This window comes from Carassius carassius, chromosome 10 (assembly GCF_963082965.1).
Source record: "Carassius carassius chromosome 10, fCarCar2.1, whole genome shotgun sequence".
Taxonomy (NCBI): domain Eukaryota; kingdom Metazoa; phylum Chordata; class Actinopteri; order Cypriniformes; family Cyprinidae; genus Carassius; species Carassius carassius.
The window spans coordinates 640,007-646,980 of NC_081764.1; the positions used below are offsets into that span (position 1 = coordinate 640,007).

The 6,974-nt window shown below is 37.0% G+C and overlaps 2 protein-coding genes across 2 annotated transcripts in view; both read left to right on the plus strand.

Moving 5' to 3' along the window:
* Positions 1-6,974, plus strand: part of LOC132151479 (PRELI domain containing protein 3B-like) — a 401,075-nt gene that overhangs the window by 214,885 nt on the left and 179,216 nt on the right. The window lies entirely within an intron of this gene.
* The window catches only part of LOC132151476 (neurexophilin-2-like), a 199,281-nt gene that overhangs the window by 122,955 nt on the left and 69,352 nt on the right, over positions 1-6,974 (plus strand). The gene's annotated exons all lie outside the window — the stretch shown is intronic.

Here is a 6,974-nt window from a genome sequence, read left to right on the forward strand (position 1 = left end):
TTTTAGTATCATTGTTATACTATTAGTTTTGAGTCTTAAAAAAATAAATAAATATGTGTATATATAGAGAAGTTTTTTAGTTGTAAAAAAAACAAGAAAATAATATTTCAGTCTTTCTACTGAAAGTAACCCATTGAAATGTGAATTTTTCTTAAATTGTGAAACCTATTAATGTTTTTTTTTAAGTGTAGTTAATATTTTGAATAGGATTCTATTTTTAAATTTTCTGTTTACATTTTATTTTATTGTCATTTTAATTAGTTTGTTTTTTAATGTATGTATAGTATTATTAAATATATTAAAATCTGTTTATTAAATATTTAAATAGATTTAAATAGTTTTTTAATTTCTATAGTATTAAATCTGTTCAAATCTATTTATTTATATTAGTTATTTTAATATACTGAAAAAAATATAAATATTGTAAAAAATATATGTTAATTATTAAGTTAACAATTAAATTATTAAAATCGTTTTAACTCAGAAATTGCTAGTAAATGTCACAAATAATTACAAGGAAGTGTCAAGCAACACACTGAATAAAACCTGAAATTGTAAAGTAAAAAAAACATTTTCTTGTAAAACATCCGTTTCATTTACAGCCTGTGAATTTTTTTTTGTTGTTGAAAAAATATTTTGTTTTATATTTTAGTTCAGAAATTTGATACATTTTTTGTTTTATTTCAAGTAATGAACATTTCTAATGGAATTCGTTTTTTAAGTTTTAGTTGACGATAATAACCCTGATTTCCACACATACTCCCTTAATATTTGATTTATCCCTATTTTAACCCTTGATTAATATGCTGCAATGTGAATAGAAATATAATTTCTTTATAGTTTTGTTGTTGTTGTTTGTTTTGGGGGTGGAATGAGAGTTTTTCAGTCAGATGTCATTGTTTTCTTTCATTCTGTGTGTGTCAGACAGTAAAATCCCAGCGGAAGCTGAAGTGGCTTATGATGAGTGTTTGTGCTTCGGGTTCAAGTGTGTGTGTGTGTGTGTGTGTGTGTGTCGGAATCTCGGGAATGAGCTGACATGATATGGAATCTCTCTCCTTCCTGCTGCAGGCACAGACAGCTGTTAATTTGAGAATAAATCAGCAGCGTTCAGCGAGGGACGGATAAACGACAGTGCCCACAATTAATTGCGCTCGTTTATTTGGAGTGGCACGTCGGCATCTGAACGTGTGTCATAATTAAAGCCCTGCAGGACCATGATGTGGCGTTACGGAGTTGATGACTTAAGTGGCATTTTAGAGTCCCATTTAAATTCCAAACAATGGCTAATGTGCTGTAATTATCCCATAATAAAGTGTAAGTGTCTCTTATAGAGCAATAACAGTCCCATGGAGAGACTAGGGGAGGGATGTGAGAGAGGAAGAAGCTTCTCACATCAATTAAGAGTCTGGCAGACACTGAGGAGACGCCATGAAGAGCAGAACCTCACTAACTCACACACGGAGACATTATACAGCATTACTGTACTGTAGTCAAGTCACCTATAGTATAGAAGCCTGTTTCTGCCATGGAATAAATAAATAAAAAAGGTGACTGACTTTTCTCGCAGTTCTGAGAGAAAAAGAAAAAAGTAAGAATTGCAAGATATGACCTAGGAACTGTGGGACATGAACTCGGAATAGAGGGGTATGAACTTGGATTTGCGAAATATGATATCTGGATCGAGGAATATTAATTCAAAATTGTGAGACATGAAATCGGAATTGCGAGATGTGAACCCGGACTTTTGAGATGAACTCAGGATTGTGGGATATGAACCCAAGATTGTGAGATGAACTCGGGATTGTGGGATATGACCCCAAGATTGTGAGATGAACTCAGGATTGTGGGATATAACCCCATCAATGTGAGATGAACTCAGGATTGTGGGATATAACCCCAAGATTGTGAGATGAACTCAGGATTGTGGGATATAACCCCATCAATGTGAGATGAACTCAGGATTGTGGGATATGACCCCAAGATTGTGAGATGAACTCAGGATTGTGGGATATAACCCCATCAATGTGAGATGAACTCAGGATTGTGGGATATAACCCCAAGATTGTGAGATGAACTCAGGATTGTGGGATATAACCCCAAGATTGTGAGATGAACTCAGGATTGTGGGATATAACCCCAAGATTGTGAGATGAACTCAGGATTGTGGGATATAACCCCAAGATTGTGAGATGAACTCAGGATTGTGGGATATAACCCCAAGATTGTGAGATGAACTCAGGATTGTGGGATATAACCCCAAGATTGTGAGATGAACTCAGGATCGTGGGATATAACCCCAAGATTGTGAGATGAACTCAGGATCGTGGGATATGAACCCAAGATTGTGAGATGAACTCAGGATTGTGGGATATAACCCCAAGATTGTGAGATGAACTCAGGATTGTGGGATATGAACCCAAGAATGTGAGATGAACTCAGGATTGTGGGATATGACCCCAAGATTGTGAGATGAACTCAGGATTGTTGGATATGACCCCAAGATTGTGAGATGAACTCAGGATTGTGGGATATGAACCCAAGATTGTGAGATGAACTCAGGATTGTTGGATATGACCCCAAGATTGTGAGATGAACTCAGGATTGTGGGATATAACCCCAAGATTGTGAGATGAACTCAGGATTGTGGGATATGAACCCAAGAATGTGAGATGAACTCAGGATTGTGGGATATGACCCCAAGATTGTGAGATGAACTCAGGATTGTTGGATATGACCCCAAGATTGTGAGATGAACTCAGGATTGTGGGATATGAACCCAAGATTGTGAGATGAACTCAGGATTGTTGGATATGACCCCAAGATTGTGAGATGAACTCAGGATTGTGGGATATGAACCCAAGATTGTGAGATGAACTCAGGATTGTGGGATATGACCCCAAGATTGTGAGATGAACTCAGGATTGTGGGATATGAACCCAAGATTGTGAGATGAATTCAGGATTGTGGTATACGAACCCAAGATTGTGAGATGAATTCAGGATTGTGGGATACGAACCCAAGATTGTGAGATGAACTCAGGATTGTGGTATACGAACCCAAGATTGTGAGATGAACTCAGGATTGTTGGATATGACCCCAAGATTGTGAGATGAACTCAGGATTGTGGGATATGAACCCAAGATTGTGAGATGAACTCAGGATTGTGGGATATGACCCCAAGATTGTGAGATGAACTCAGGATTGTGGGATATGAACCCAAGATTGTGAGATGAACTCAGGATTGTGGGATATAACCCCAAGATTGTGAGATGAACTCAGGATTGTGGGATATAACCCCAAGATTGTGAGATGAATTTAGGATTGTGGGATATAACCCCAAGATTGTGAGATGAACTCAGGATTGTGGGATATAACCCCAAGATTGTGAGATGAATTTAGGATTGTGGGATATAACCCCAAGAATGTGAGATGAACTCAGGATTGTGGGATATAACCCCAAGATTGTGAGATGAATTTAGGATTGTGGGATATAACCCCAAGATTGTGAGATGAACTCAGGATTGTGGGATATGAACCCAAGATTGTGAGATGAACTCAGGATTGTGGGATATGAACTCAGAATTTTGAGATGAACTCAGGATTGTGGGATATAACCCCAAGATTGTGAGATGAACTCAGGATTGTGGGATATAACCCCAAGATTGTGAGATGAACTCAGGATTGTGGGATATGAACCCAAGATTGTGAGATGAACTCAGGATTGTGGGATATAACCCCAAGATTGTGAGATGAACTCAGGGTTGTGGGATATGAACTCAGAATTTTGAGATGAACTCAGGATTGTGGGATATGAACCCAAGATTGTGAGATGAACTCAGGATTGTGGGATATGAACTCAGAATTTTGAGATGAACTCAGGATTGTGGGATATGAACCCAAGATTGTGAGATGAACTCAGGATTGTGGGATATAACCCCAAGATTGTGAGATGAACTCAGGATTGTGGGATATAACCCCAAGATTGTGAGATGAACTCAGGATTGTGGGATATGAACTCAGAATTTTGAGATGAACTCAGGATTGTGGGATATGAACCCAAGATTGTGAGATGAACTCAGGATTGTGGGATATGAACTCAGAATTTTGAGATGAACTCAGGATTGTGGGATATGAACCCAAGATTGTGAGATGAACTCAGGGTTGTGGGATATGAACTCAGAATTTTGAGATGAACTCAGGATTGTGGGATATGAACCCAAGATTGTGAGATGAACTCAGGATTGTGGGATATGAACTCAGAATTTTGAGATGAACTCAGGATTGTGGGATATGAACCCAAGATTGTGAGATGAACTCAGGATTGTGGGATATAACCCCAAGATTGTGAGATGAACTCAGGATTGTGGGATATAACCCCAAGATTGTGAGATGAACTCAGGATTGTGGGATATGAACTCAGAATTTTGAGATGAACTCAGGATTGTGGGATATGAACACTCGATTGCGGGATATGAACTCGGAATTGTGGGATATGCACAAAATAATTGTGAGATATGGAGTTGTAATTGTGAGATGTGAACTCAGAATTGTTAGACATGAATTCGAAATTGTGAGATATGAACTTGGAATTGCCAGATGTGAACTTGGAATTGTGAGATGTGAACCCAAGATTGTGAGATGAACTTGAAATTGTGAGACATGAACTTGGAATTGTGAAATTAACTCAGGAGTGTGGGATATGAATTAAAAATTTAGAGACCTGTACTCAGAATTGCAAAATATGAATATAGAATTTCAGGATATGAACTCGGAATTGTGATATGTTAATTCAGAATTGTGAAATGTGACCTCAGGATTGTGGGATATGTCTTTGCTTTCACTCAATTGTGTACTCACAATTACAGTACTCATATCTGGAGTGTATTTTCTGTGTATGTCTGACACCCAGCAAACACACACTTGAGTTTGTTTACACCTGAGCTGAGATGCTGAACACACACACACACAAAAGATTTTCACACTGCAGTCTCAGTTGTGTCCAGCGACTAGACGAACTGTTCTCACCTCACACACACACACACAAACACACGTAATGCAGCACTTGAAGCTGGAGGACAGAACTGACTGCCTGATGGCGCCACTTTCTCACAGTGTGTTTGTCATTCATATATATTGTCTCCAGTGCTGCAGTGATGTCTTTTGGACTTTGTCTTTGTAAATGATTTTTTGCATTTTAATGTGTTTTAAAGTTAGTTTTAATTTTGTGAATTATATATATTAATTATATTTGATTCCAAAATATGACCCCCAAGAATTCAATATCTTACAAAGTATTTGTATGTTTACTGTTCTCTGATGTCGGTTAATCTAAAAGTAATCACAAAGTAGTCAGACTACATTAACCAATATATCTAATCCAAATTATGATGCTGACTACAGTTTAGAAATAATGTTATTACAATCATAATTACAAGTTATGAAGAATGCAGGTGAGTGAAATAATGTATAAAATGAGTTTTTTCATCATTTTCTGTAATTGTTAGTTAAATAATACGTATTACATAGTCCCGATTTCATCAAGATGCTCAACTTTGTTTATTTGTAAAGGACAGATAAGCACATTCTGTGTATGTAGAGAATAAAACACAAGCCTGTTTGCATATCTGGTCCCTAGATAGTAGTAAAAAAAAATTAACTGTTATTAAACATTTATTCAAAAATAAATAGAAATATTATATATAATACACTATGTACTATATTATGTTATTAATCACATGCAAAATAATTTTTCTTTACAAAATGTGTGTATACAGTATTTATTATCTATAAATGCACAAACATATATTTTACAAATATTTACATGTGTGTGTGTGTATATATATTCAAATATAATTTATATATTAATATTATTGTATATATCCACAAAACATATTTTTCTTAAATATATATACATGCATGTTTGTGTATTTATACAGTACATGATAAATATGCACATTACGTAAACAAAAACATTTCTTTTGAATGCGATTAATCGTTTGACAGCACTGATATTTATACATTTTAGATTTGTTTTTGTCTTTGCAACTCATGCATATCAGAGCAGAATATGCAAAACACAATAATAATAATTTAATTATTTGTGTGATTGTTGCTGTTGTAGTTATCTGTGCTTGTATCGTGGGACGTTCTGAGGTGTTTTGCTCACTGTGTGTGTAGATTGCCTTCGGTTTGCAGATGAATAGCGATACAAAGAATAACAAATAAAGGCAATACAATCATGACGGGCCGCTGCACCTTCCGCTTAGGTAATGACGGCGTGTGTGTGTGTGTGTGTGTGTGTGTGTGTGTGTGTGTGTGTGTGTGAAAGAGATTATGCATGATGCGCTTCTTCAACTGGCCTGATTACCTGTCAGCATGTGCTGGAGGCCTGAGAGAAGCAGCACACACACGCCGCAGGTCAGCAGAGAGAGTGTGTGTGTGTGTGTGTGTGTGTGAACGCAGAGAGATGAGGAGCGTCTCCTTTATTGAAGCGCTGGATGTGTGTGTTGGTACCCAGCTGTGCAGAGGACAGGAGTGATTTCTGCTAGATAACATGCATTATTCCCATTATGCACACAATTCTGCCTCCTAATGTCCCACAAATATGCCCACAACAAACTTAGAAGCTTTTCTAAAGGGCCACAGGAATTTGGTTTTCGATGGCTGGACAAAGACCCAAACAAACAGAGACTCAAACTGGGATGCGTGTCACAAACACATTTGATTCTTGTGCTATTTCAGAGAAGAGTTCAGCAAGAAATGAACATTTGAGAATCAAACCGTTATGCGTCTTCACACGTCATATGTGAATGTGTACAGATGTGATTTGCAAATTATGTTTGGGTTTGTTTTTCACACAAATCTGTTCTATGGCTTTAGAACAGAGCCTCTTGCCGCGTCCCACAGAAGAAACCAATCCGTATATAGACAGAACTGTTCCTTTAAGGCTTAAAAAAACAATCTTTAGTGTGTCA